Source organism: Spea bombifrons, chromosome 5, assembly GCF_027358695.1.
Source record: "Spea bombifrons isolate aSpeBom1 chromosome 5, aSpeBom1.2.pri, whole genome shotgun sequence".
NCBI lineage: Eukaryota > Metazoa > Chordata > Amphibia > Anura > Pelobatidae > Spea > Spea bombifrons.
Genome location: NC_071091.1, coordinates 48,597,419 through 48,610,382, shown reverse-complemented (window position 1 = coordinate 48,610,382; position 12,964 = coordinate 48,597,419). Strand labels below are relative to the sequence as shown.

Here is a 12,964-nt window from a genome sequence, read left to right as displayed (position 1 = left end):
CACATGCTCAGGCAAACCATAATTTTGTACAATTCATTTAATAAAAATAGAATCTAGATATGAGGCAATGTGAATTTTGAGTAAAGGAATACAATAAGATTGTATAAAAAACCTAAGATTGAGATTGTTTGCAAAAAAATTATACTATTTTTTGCAGCATAACAATTATGGCTATACATATGCGGACACCCCTCCTAATTATTGAGTTTAGGTGTAAAGGTGCATAAACATACCATCTCTATAGACAAACATTGGCAGTAGAATGGGTCATACTGAAGCGCTCAATTTCTTTGAATGTGGCATTGTCATAAGATCTGCCACTGTAAATATTATTATTGTAAAATGGAAGCCCAGCCACAAAGCAGTTGACCACACCCACCCATCTCCACTGGAAAAACATTGCAGTGGAAAAACATTTTCTGGAGTGATGAATCATGCTTCACTATCTGGAAATCTGATGGGCAAATCTGTGATTGGCGGATACCAGGAGAATACTACACGCCAGAATGCAGAATAGTATACTATAGATTGTATAAGATAAAAATGTTTACTGTAACATAAAGAACATTGGTAATGCCAACTACATTGTATTCCTATATAATATCACTAAACACACGTTTATCAAAGTTTTGAGTTCTTCCCAACAGGCTCAGATTTAATTTCCTAGACTAATTTATCATCAGTCACGAGGGTATCTAATGTTTATGATACCTCAGCTGGTATCTTATGTGACATGTGACAGGTTATCAGGAGATATTTTCTAGACTGGATTGGGCTGAGTTCAAGCAAGCTGAGAGCCCTGTATAATTTAAGTTCACAAGTGCAGTATAGGGTCTCTACTTTATGGGATTTGGTCTTTGAAATATATGTTGAGGCTAACCTAGACTTTAAAATTCTAGCTAGAAGTTTACCAGGTTTTACCCATGATTGTGGAATGGGTTTTACTCATGATTGTGGAATTGGTTTTACTCAGTTAAAAGGTCATTTTGCCTTTTCATTACATATGTTTGAAAACTTTGCTCTCGGAGTAAGTAAAGATTAGAGTAAGGCAGAAGAGGTTGACATTATATGTAGGGTTGCCACCTTTCTTGCAAAAAAAAATACCGGCCATGCTAATTTGCAGAATTTGCATAATCTGATTTATAGAGGTTTAAATGCATATCATGGGACAGAGTGGCATATAGGGGGGTATAAGGCATTTCTGGAGGCAGAGTGGCATATAGGGGGTTAAAAGGCATTTCTGGAGGCAGAGTGGCATAAAGGGGGTTAAAAGCAATATCATGGGGCACTCTGCCTCCAGAAAAGCCTTATGCCCCCCATATAACCCCCCCCCCAGTTTACCACTGCTTCTGACTCCCTGGTGTCTGGTGGGGGCAGCGGGTGGAGGCCGGCATTCATTACATTAAAGGTGCCGGCGTGCCGCTCAGTGACCTCTTTAATTTCATTAGGAGCCGGCCCCTTTAATTTCATTAGGAGCTGGCGGACGGAGGAGGCGGCTTTTAATCCCGCTCACAGCTGTTTAGCGGCTGTTTGACCGGCAGATGATAGTCTGCCGGTTCACCGGTAGTGTGAACACCCTGAGGAAGCCTGCTGTTAGGCGAAACACGTTGTGTGCTATTTTTTATTGTCTTTTACTAGGTTTTATTACCAGCTTGCATAAATAGTTTTTTAAAAAATAAGTTAAGAGTAAGAGTATGACGCAAGAATATGCCTAGGCGAGGATCGTATCGTCCAAGCACATAATTTGGGGCTAATCATTAAGCCCCCATAAATTGTGAGTACCATAATTTGGCTTTTTATTTCATCTGCTTGATAAGACATACTACACCATTGTGCTTTTCTTTCTTTTTTATAACTACTATCCGTGTGAAGCGCAACCACTACCCTCCTGTGACTAGATAGTAACTTAAATCTTTGCTCTTAAATGTTAAATCCTTAAAATAAAAATGTAATCATATAAACTGCATTTCTTATGGGATATGTAGTAAAGCATATCAACTGCACAACACATCAGCATTTTTCTTTTCTGAGATAAAATAGAAAGCATAATCGTTCCCATAGGGCACACATTACAATTATGGCTATATCCCTTGTGAAAGAACCATATGCTTCACATAGCTATAGACAATGCACCCTGCTTCATAAGTCTTTTATGTCACAATATAATATGTTTCACATTTGCCGGTTTTGTATCCATTTTCAGACTGCAATCCTAAATGATATCCTGCTATGGAACACATACAAAGATAAACAAATGCTTAGAATATACACAGGGGAGGGCTGGCAGCCTACGGCCTGGGGGGCAAGTCTAGTCAAGTGGCCCTTTGCGCCACCGAATCAGCCCACCATCCATGCCCATTTTTTCCTGACACATGTTGATGTAATGTGATGGGATTAGGAGTACTAAAAAAAAAGTCATCATACACGGGACGCCTGAAGCCACAATTTAACACAACTAATCCTTTTTAATAAAATATGCAGATTGAAATAGATTAAATAACACAACACCTTCACTTTTCTGCGCACTGATTTCTGGGCCTAGAAAGTTTTGTCCTTTAAAGTGACTAGAGTTCTATTTATTCCTACAGAAAGTAAAGTACCAGGAAACAGGATCAAATACACACCAAGACAGGCTCTGCCACACCGACACACCAAACACACACACCAGGACAGGCTGTGCCACACCAAGAGCCAAACACACACACACCAGGACAGACTCTGCCACACTGACACCCAACACACACCAGGACAGGCTCTGCCACACCGACACCCAACACACACCAGGACAGGCTGTGCCACACCAACACCGAATAAGTCAGAAAAATTAAATAGTTCAATTTATTTTACAGTAAGTACACACACCAGGACAGGCTCTGTCTCACCAACACCCAAACACACACACAGGACATACATATTAGACCCTGCTGCCGATAGCAGGTATAGATCAACGCATTAACACACAAACCCAGCTTTGCATGTATAGATCAATTGAAATTCACTTGTGATCTCAGCACTGAAGGTATATATAAAATAAACAGAATCAGACATACAAATCCTGTATTTGCAGGTATACAATAATAACATATGAAACGTAGCATAGCAGATATGGATCTACAGAATAACACACAAACCCAGCTTTGCAGGTATAGATCAATTGGAATTCACATAAAAACACGGCATTAAAGGTATATTTCGGTATATTTAAAACCCCCTAAATTACAGGCATAGATCACAGGTTGCACACCCCAAAGTCAGCCCTGGCGTCCTCACTGCCCACATAGAACCTGGCCAGCACCCAGATAACACACATAAGATTTGCCATCACGCACACCAGGGCAGGCTCAGCCACACTAACGTGCACATCCGGATGGGCTAAGCTACAACAATAAAAGAAAAGTATTTTCCACACTGTTTTGTCGTAACCCCCCCATTTTGTGTTTTTGCCTCCTTTATTTGTGTATCGTCCCAATCCAGCACTATTTGTATTCATGCCCCCAGCCTGCCCCTCCTTTCAGTATTGATTTTTGTAATGGCCCCAGCTCCCCCCCTTCTGTATTGGTGCTGCCATCCCAGAAAAAATGCTGCCCTGCAGTATGGGGGATGTGTATCTGATTCATTGGTTCCGTTCCATGAGTCTATACATCCAGCATACTGCATGGCAGCATTTTATCTGGGCTGGTCAGCAATAAGTAAAAGTTATATATGTCCTGGAAAACATGGATCATGATTGATTTATGTGATGCCCCAGCCAGAACCCCCTTGTGAATTAATGCCCCCACATCCTTGCATATTGCCCCCCCCACACACACTTTAGTATCATCTCAGTCCTGGCATCCAGATTGCACCTGTAGAACCTGCCCAATATCCAGACTGAAAGCATAGGACTTGCCATCTTTGCCCCCAAATAGCCTGCCTGAGGCATCCTAGTCTCAAACAGTCTCCATGTGGCATCCCAGCCTCAAAAAGCCTCCCTGTACCATGCTCCCCCCTTACTTCCACATCCATCACACACATATTCATTCATTTACTCATTCACAAACATTCATTCATTAATATACTCATTTACAGATTCACATTCATTTGCTCATTCAGAGATACTTATTCATTCACATATTCACATATATTCATGCATTCACAGATACTCGTTAATTTACAGATATTCATTCACTCATTCATACGCATACTCGTTCATAACCCTCCCCCACCCCTTTACCTGAACTACAGATCTCTCTGTGGTGCTCGCAGAGCTACACGTGGCACAGAATAGATGAATTATGACAAATGGTCAGTACTTTAGCAGTTTTTTTTTCTTAAAAATAACGTTCATGCAAAAGCAAGTGCAGTTTTTGTGTCTTTTTTTCTTCGTGACAAAGGCTGATTTTATTTTTTATACCCTTCGTGACAATGGCCGTTTTAACATTTCTACGCTGCTCGTGTTTAGTTGTAATTTTCTTCTTTCCCGTTGAACCCACACAAGTTATATATTGTTTTTTTCAGGACAAGAAGGGCTTTCTTTAGATGACTTTTTCTAACTTTTAGTTGAAAATCTTTTACTCATCTATAAAAGGTAATGAAAAAACCTGCTAAATAGATTCTACTATTCGTCCTTTAGAGTTTAGAAATACCCAATGTTTTTTTTCTTTTTTCTACACATTATGGGGCAATAAGTACTGGTAGCGTTTTTGCTATTTCAAAGCCATTTTTTCCAAATCTGGTAATTCTTCCCCCCATGTGCCATTTCGGGTATCTTTGAAGCTGGCCAATGCAATTTACCCCATCAAAGTATATATTTTTCAAAACTAGACACCCCAGGGTATTTCAAATGCTAGTATTTTAACTCTTTCCATGCACCATATCTACCACCAGTCTTTGTCAAACAGCGATACCTCACATGAATGATTTTGCCTGGCTGTTTGGGGGGGAAAGGACCACATTTGGGGCATGTACATTTTTCAATGTTGAACTTTGGCATTTGGGGATGCACTGCCCATGCCCATTTTTTTGTGTGTATTTTTCCTCCACACACCTACTTTATGTATGAATTTACAGCTCCTAGTATATGCCGCTGTCACACAACACCCCAATATGTGTTCAGCAACATTTCCTGAGCACAGTGATACCCCACATGCATGGGTTTGTCATTTTTTGGGGGGAGCTAAAAGGCCACATTTGGGACTTGTGCATTTTTGTAATTGGAAATTAGATGTGTGGCCATCCTTCCCCCCGTTTTAATTGGGACATTGTTGAACCCGGCAATTCAGTTTACCCCATCAAATCATACATTTTTTATGATGGGCATTTAATATGCCAATATTTTAACTCTTTCCATGCGAGAATTGTTTTAAGCTAATGTGCTAATTTTAGGACTTGCTCACAAAAATATTTTTTTATATATATATATATTTTATTTTGCCTTTTTTAATTTTTTTTTTTAATTTTTTGGAACTTGAAGGTTCCCCTGATAGTGACATCAGTGGGAAATAATTTTAACATTTTACTGTTTTTTTTACTATTTTTTTCTAAATATTATTATTTTTATTTTTTTAATTTATTTTTAGTAATCACACTGTGATTAGAAAGCTGGGCTCCATTGACTTGCATGGTTGAATGCAGTACCTGTATTCAACCTGCAAGTGGAGCCAGAGTTCTCTAGAGGGTCTGGAGAACGTCTAGCGAACTTTTTCAGCTTTATGTTTTTTTTTTACAGGGCGGCCGCCATCTTGCAGCTGGCGAAGTCACACACGCAGTGGCGGTTGTGACCGCTCACCGGTCACAGCCCGTCCTGGGGTAAGTGTTTGGTGTCGCTGAATGCCTCCTGATCGAGGCATTCCAGCGACACCATTGAAGTTTAGGAGGTGATCGTTGATGTATCAATGTATGGCAGATGTTGACGCCCCGGGGAGGGGACAGACATGGCCCTAGTGCCGATCGTGGTATTGCTGAATGCCTCGAGGTTGAGGCATTACAGCAACACCGTTTGGGTGCAGAAAGCGATCTATGTTTAAAGTCATGACGGTCCTGGCACGTCAATTGTCATCAACCCTTCGTTTTCGGGTGACATGCCCGGACCGTCAATTGTCATTAAGGGGTTAATATAAACTGTTCCAAAGAGACTCTTAATTTTTTTAACAGTGGGAAAACAAACCTGCCTTTTTAAAATATTATGTTTAGTGCCTCTCCTCCAATATAGACAATCCCCCCAAAAAGCACCTTTTTAATTATTATGTTTAGTGTTTTGTAAACATATATCAAGCCCCTCCACAAACTTGACCACATTTATACCTACAGTGCACATCTCTCATGTCCTCCCCATCTACAGATAATGTTTTTTTTGTTCTTTTTTAAAGTTATGATCACAAATCAATCTATTTTTAAATTTGTTTCTCTGGTTTCATAAGAATGACAACAGATAATCACGTTTTGGGGTGTATTATCTGGGATTGTCTTTGGTTTGAATACTCTGACATCTCTCAAAAAAACTTGAGGTGTTAATGAGGTTTAAGTTAAAGCCTACTTAACCCCTTAAGGACAATAGGGGTTTTTACTCGTAGTATATTGTGGGACAATGGCTCTTTTAACGTTTTTCAGTGTTATTGTTTAGCTGTGATTTTCTTCTTTCTCATTTCGTGCTCCCACACATATTATATATTGTTTTTTTCAGGACAAACAGGGCTTTCTTTAGATACCATTATTTTATCATATTATCTAATTTACTATAAAAAAAATGATAAAATATGGTGATTTTTTGTTAAAAAATTACTTTCTCTCACTTTTTAAACCAAAAAACTTTTACTCATCTGCAAAAACTAATGATAAAACCTGCTAAATAGATTCGACTATTTGTCCTGAGTTTAGAAATACCCAATGTTTTTATGTTTTTTTGCTTTTTTCTGCACGTTTTGGGGCAATAAGTACAGGTAGCGTTTTGCTATTTCAAAACAATTTTTTCCCCAAAGTTAGTCATTCTGCCCCATGTGCCATTTCGGGTATCTTTGAAGCCGGCCAATGCAATTTACCCCATCAAACCATATATATTTAAAAACTAGACACCCCAAGGTATTTGAAATGCTGGTATTTTAACCCTTTCCATGAACTAATTCTACCACTAGCCTTTGTCAAACTTTACGGTAGTAATTTTTTTTTGTATTTTTTTCACACACGTTGTACTTCACACACGTTTTTCACACACGTTGTATCGCTCCTGGTATATGTCCCTGTCAAACACCCCCCCAATATGTGTTCAGTAACATTTCCTGAGCGCAGTGATACCCCACATGCAGGGGTTTGTTGGGTTATTTGGGAGGTAAAAGGCCACCTTTGTGAGGTGTGTATATTTTTGCCATTTATACATCTGGTCACTCTGTGCCCACGTCCCATACTGGGGACATCTTTGAAGCCGGCCAATTCAATTTACCCCATCAAATCATAATTTTTTAAAACTAGGCACACTATGGGCATTTATAATGCCAATATTTTAACTCTTTGCGTGTGGGATTTTTTTGGGAAGATACAGCGCTAATTGTATGTAGCGCTAATTGTGTATAAAAAAAACATACATATATACCTATTTGCACTTTTTTCGTTACTTTTTTTACATGTAACTATATATATATATATATATATTTTTTTTTTATTATTATTATTTATTTTTTTTTTGAATTTTTTTTTTTTTTTTAAATTTAATTTTTTTTTGAATTTTTTTTTTACAATACACTGAGGCTGTGTAGCCCCCTCTGAGGCTACACAACCTCAGTGTATAGTTAAAAAACGTCATTGCCTCAATGAAGAGGCAGGCTGGAATGGGGGGTGAGTGATTGACAGACCAGGTCACTGGTCTGTGGTTTAACCCACCGATCGCCGTGATTCACTGTGAATCACGGGGATCGGGAAGTTGTGAATCCCCCCCCCCCGGAGCATTGCAGGCTTGCCTCAATGAAGAGGCAGCCTGGAATGCCCCTCACCCGATTTGCATCGGGTTCGGGGGGGGGGGTTTGACAGACCAGTGATTTCAGTCACTGGTCTGTCGTTTAACCCACCGAACGCCGTGATTCACTGTGAATCACGGCGATCGGGAGGTTGTGAAGCCCCCCCCTGAGCATTGCAGGCTTGCCTCAATGAAGAGGCAGCCTGGAATGCCCCTCACCCGATTTGCATCGGGTTCGGGAGGGGGGGGTTGACAGACCAGTGATTTCAGTCACTGGTCTGTCGTTTAACCCACCGATCGCCGTGATTCACGGTGAATCACAGCGATCGGGAGGTTGTGAAGCCCCCTCTGGGGCATTGCAGGCATGCCTCAATGTAGAAGCAGCCTGGAATGCCTCTTACCCGATTTGAATCGGGCTCGGGGGGCGTGTTTAACAGACCGGTGATTTGCATCGCCGGTCTGTTGTTTCAACCGCCGATCTCCGTGAATTGCGGAGATCGGAAGGTTGCAAAACCTTTTTTTTTTGTTTGCCTGGATAGCCTTCCAGGAAAACCGCGATGCCGCCGATCGCGGCGAAAACTCCGCGGTAAACGGCAAATAACGTTACCACGTACATGTACGGGCATTGTCGTTATCGCGTTGCACGGCAACCCCGTACATGTACGTGGATTGTCGTTAAGGGGTTAAGGAATTCCTCAAAGAAGATCCCTAAATTTTCCTGTGTAACTACTTCTGGGATGTTTCTAAAACAGATTTTTTTTCCTTCTTGATCTGTCCTCCCTATCTATTGTCTTAATTTCAAGCTCATCTTTATTTAGGTTGTTAATTTTTGACTTTTTTCCCCCAATGACATTAAATCCCTTTTTAATTTCCATGGTATTACCGGTATTCTAAATTTCTATTTTAATTTGTTCAAATTGGGAATTCAGGCATTGTTTTAAATATTCTAAAGAAATAAACTGTGTTTCAGTGCTTGTTATATTCTCCATATTTATTACTCCTGTTAATTTTGAGAATTCAGAGATTTTAATTCTGGTATTTGTTGTTTGGATTCACCCATGGGTTTTGGTGATTATGGAGAAAAAAATGGGAGTCTCTTACCTTATTTTGCATCATTTTTTCTTCTAGTATTCTGTTTTTGTTTGTGATTCTTTCTAGTGGCCTGAAATTCACTCTTTATATATTTATTCTGCTTTTTTACACTATAATATTGATGTTTGTATGGCCAGCTTAGCAGTAGCACTTTTATTATTATTAATTATTCCATTCAGTATACTGTTCATGTCTGAGTTTTACTTACTAAATCAATTAAGCACAGATAAAATGCTGCCCTGAAGTATGGAGGATGTATATCTGACTAGTTGGTTCCCTTCCATGGGTCTATACATCCCCCATAATGCAGGGCAGCATTATATCTGGGCTGGTCAGCAATATGTAAAAGTTATATGTGTTCTGGAAAACATGGCCAATGTGGTCACCCCACACCCTTCTGTATTTCCCCTAGCTAGCCCCACATTGTATATTTATCGTACCACCCAGCCCCCCCCTCTATTATAGATGTATGTGATGCCACAGCCAGCACCCTCTTGTGAATTAATGCCCACACCCTTGCATATTGCCCCTTTAGTATCATGTCTGCCCTGGCACTCAGATTGCATCCACAGGCCCTGCCCAACAACCAGATTGGAGACATAGGACTTGCCACCTTTGCCCCCAAACAGCCTGCCAGTGGCATCCTAGTCTAAAACAGCTTCCATGCAGCATCTTAGCCGCAAACAGCCTTCCTGTGCCATGCCCCCCCACTTACACATCCATGCTTTCACACACATATGCATTCACAAACATTCATATACTCATTCATTCATTAATTCCCTTATTCATAGATACTCATTCATTTCCTCAATCATGCATATCCGTTCATACACACTCCCTCACCCCCTTACCTGCATTTCCCAGTGCCTCTCGCAGACTTCCGCAGGGGCCGCTGCTTCCCCCTTTTGCGTTGCTTGCACTGTGCGAACACTGTGAGAACAACTTCTCGTGTACTGCACAGGGGAAGCAGGAATGGAGCAGAGTCATGTGATGTGACGTAAATTCACGTGACTTTGCTGGGTTCCTGCTTCCTGCGGTACTAGAGACACTGCGGCTCCTGCGGACATTAATCCGGCCCTGCATGTCTGGGTACATAATTTACATGAATTAATAAAGAAATAAAAGTTTCTTACAAGAATATCGTGAAGAATACTGTTCCAAACAGTAGCAAATGTTTTGATTCCAAAATCAAAGGGCAGTGTACATGTATATGTGTGTGTCTGTGTAAGGGCAGTGCATATGTGTGTGTGTAAGGGCAGTGTACAAGTATATGTGTGTGTGTGTGTGTGTGTGTAAGGGCAGTGTACATGTATATGTGTGTGTGTGTAAGGGCAGTGTACCTGTATGTGTGTGTGTAAGGGCAGTGTATGTGTATATGTGTGTGTAAGGACAGTGTACGTGTATATGCGTGCAGTGGCGTCGGCAGGGGGGGTCAGAGGGGGCCATGCCCCCCCTACATCATGCAATGCCCCCCCGTGTGCCCCCCCAATTGAAACGCGGAGGAGAGAGAGAGGCGCCGAACGGTCGCTGAGGAATAAGTTCTCAGCAACCGTTCGGCGCCTCTCACTCTTCTCCGCGAGGCCTCTGCCTTGGTCGCAGTGCCGGCATTTCAAGCCGAGCGCCGGTATATGATGTCATATCCGGCGTTCAGCAGTGAAGCCGTGCACACTGTGGCAGAACCAGGGAGACAGGGACCTCGTGATCCCACCGCTGGACTTCTACAAGCCCAAGGTAAGTGAACTTCAAAGGGGGGAAAGGGTAGAAAGTTAGGAGGGGGTTAGAGAGTGAGAAGAGGTAGATAGGGAGGGAGAGGGGATAGATAGGATAGATTGGGAGGGAGAGGGGATAGATTGGGAGGGAGAGGGGATAGATAGGATAGATTGGGAGGGAGAGGGGACAGATAGGATAGATTGGGAGGGAGAGGGGATAGATAGGATTGATTGGGAGGGAGAGGGGATAGATAGGATAGATTGGGAGGGAGAGGGGATAGATAGGATAGATTGGGAGGGAGAGGGGGTAGATAGGATAGATTGGGAGGGAGAGGGGGTAGATAGGATAGACAAGGAGGGAGAGGTGGTAGGGACGGAAAGGGGTTAGATAGTGTAGATAGGGAGGGAGAGGGGGTATATCGGGAGGGAGAGGTAGTAGATAGGGAGGGAGAGGGGGTAGATAGGATTTATTGGGAGGGAGAGGGGGTAGATAGGGTAGATAAGGAGGGAGGGAGAGGGGTTAGATAGGGTAGGGACAGAGAGGGGTTAGATAGCGTAGATAGGGAGGGAGAGGGGATAGATAGGGAGAAAGGAGGGTGGCAAGAATATTGAAATAAAGAGTCAGAATGAGAGAGAGAATGAATGGATTAATGTGTGGATGCATTAATGAATATGTGTAAATAATTTGTGTGAAAGAATAAGTGATTGTGTGAATTAGTGAGTGACTGTAAAAGTGTTTGTGAATCATAGGTGTATTATTGATTTGTCAAAAAAGCAAAGATGGTATAAGCAGGGTATTTAGGCAGTGGGGACAAAGGTGGCACAGATAGTGTGTTTATGGAACAAACATGGCGTACGTTCAGCTGTTTGGGGACAAAGTTGACTCATGCTGGGCTGTTTGGCGACAAAGATGGCACATCCTATGTGTGTGTAATTTGGGTGCTGGTCAGGTTCTATGTGGGCAATGTGGACGCCAGGGTTGGCTTTGGGGTGTGTGACCAGTGATCTATGCCTGTAATTTAGGGGGGTTTATCTTTACCTTTAATGCAGAGTTTATATGTAATTTCCAATTGATATATACCTGCAAAGCTGGGTTTTGTGTCATTCTGTTCATCTGTATCGGCTATTTTCCCATACATTATGTTTACCTGCAAATATAGGATTTGTATGTCTTATTCAGTTGATCAATACCTGGAGTGGTGTTTCCATGTGTTGTTTATTTGATCTATACCTTCAGTGCTGAGTGTACATGTGATTTCCAGTTGATCTATACCTGCAATGCTGGGTTTGTGTGCTCTGTTGGTTTATACCTGCAATGCTATGTTTCCATACATTATTTATGTATACCTGCAAATACAAGTTGTTGTTTTTTATCTCATTCAGTTGCATGTGCTGTTTCCATGTGTTGTTTATTTGATCTATACCTGAACTACAGGGTGTAAGTAAAAGAGCGGTATGGTTTAGTGAATGAGGGGACAAAGGGACTCTGGGGATGATTACAGGGGAGAGGACCTGTCAATGTCACGGTGCAGGACTGACTCTCACGGTCTTCCTCTGATCTGCAGTCAGTGCAGTGGTGCAGTGGAGTGGTAGCGGAGGGAGTGATTGCATGCAAGGAAGCGTTGAGCAGGGCCCAAGGAAATGCTTGGGTAGGGTCCAATTTTTTCACTATAAAATATATTGGCAGCAGGTTCTAATATTTATATATATATTGGCAGCAGGGTCTAATATTTATTTATATATTGACAGCAGTGTTTAATATTTATATATATTGGCAGCAGTGTCTAATATTAATATATATTGGCTGCAGGGGCTAATATTAATATATATATAGGAAGCAGGGACTAATACTATATATATCGGCAGCAGGGTCTCATATTAAGATATATCGGCAGCAGGGGCTAATATTAATATATATATCGGCAGCAGGGGCTAATATATATTGGCAGCAGGAGCTAATATTAACATATATTGGCAGCAGGGGCTAATATTAATATTTATTGGCAGCAGGGTCTAGTATTTATATTCATATTGGCAGCAGGGTCTATTATTTATATATATATATCGCCAGCAGGGGCTAATATTCATATATATTGGCTGCAGGGACTAATAATATATATTCATATATACTGGCAGCAGGGTCAAATATTAATATATATCGGCAGCAGGGGTTAATATTAATATATATCGGAAGCAGGGTGTAATATTTCTATATATCGGCAGCAGGGTCTAATATTTA

At 41.3% G+C, this 12,964-nt stretch overlaps 1 long non-coding RNA gene across 1 annotated transcript; it reads right to left on the bottom strand.

Moving 5' to 3' along the window:
* Nucleotides 1-4,679: 4,679 nt before the first annotated feature.
* Nucleotides 4,680-5,987, bottom strand: LOC128497362 (uncharacterized). Its single transcript, XR_008354307.1, has 2 exons — nucleotides 5,913-5,987; nucleotides 4,680-4,755 (listed from the first exon to the last, which is right to left on the bottom strand). It is a non-coding gene; the product is annotated as an uncharacterized LOC128497362 (long non-coding RNA).
* Nucleotides 5,988-12,964: the final 6,977 nt, after the last annotated feature.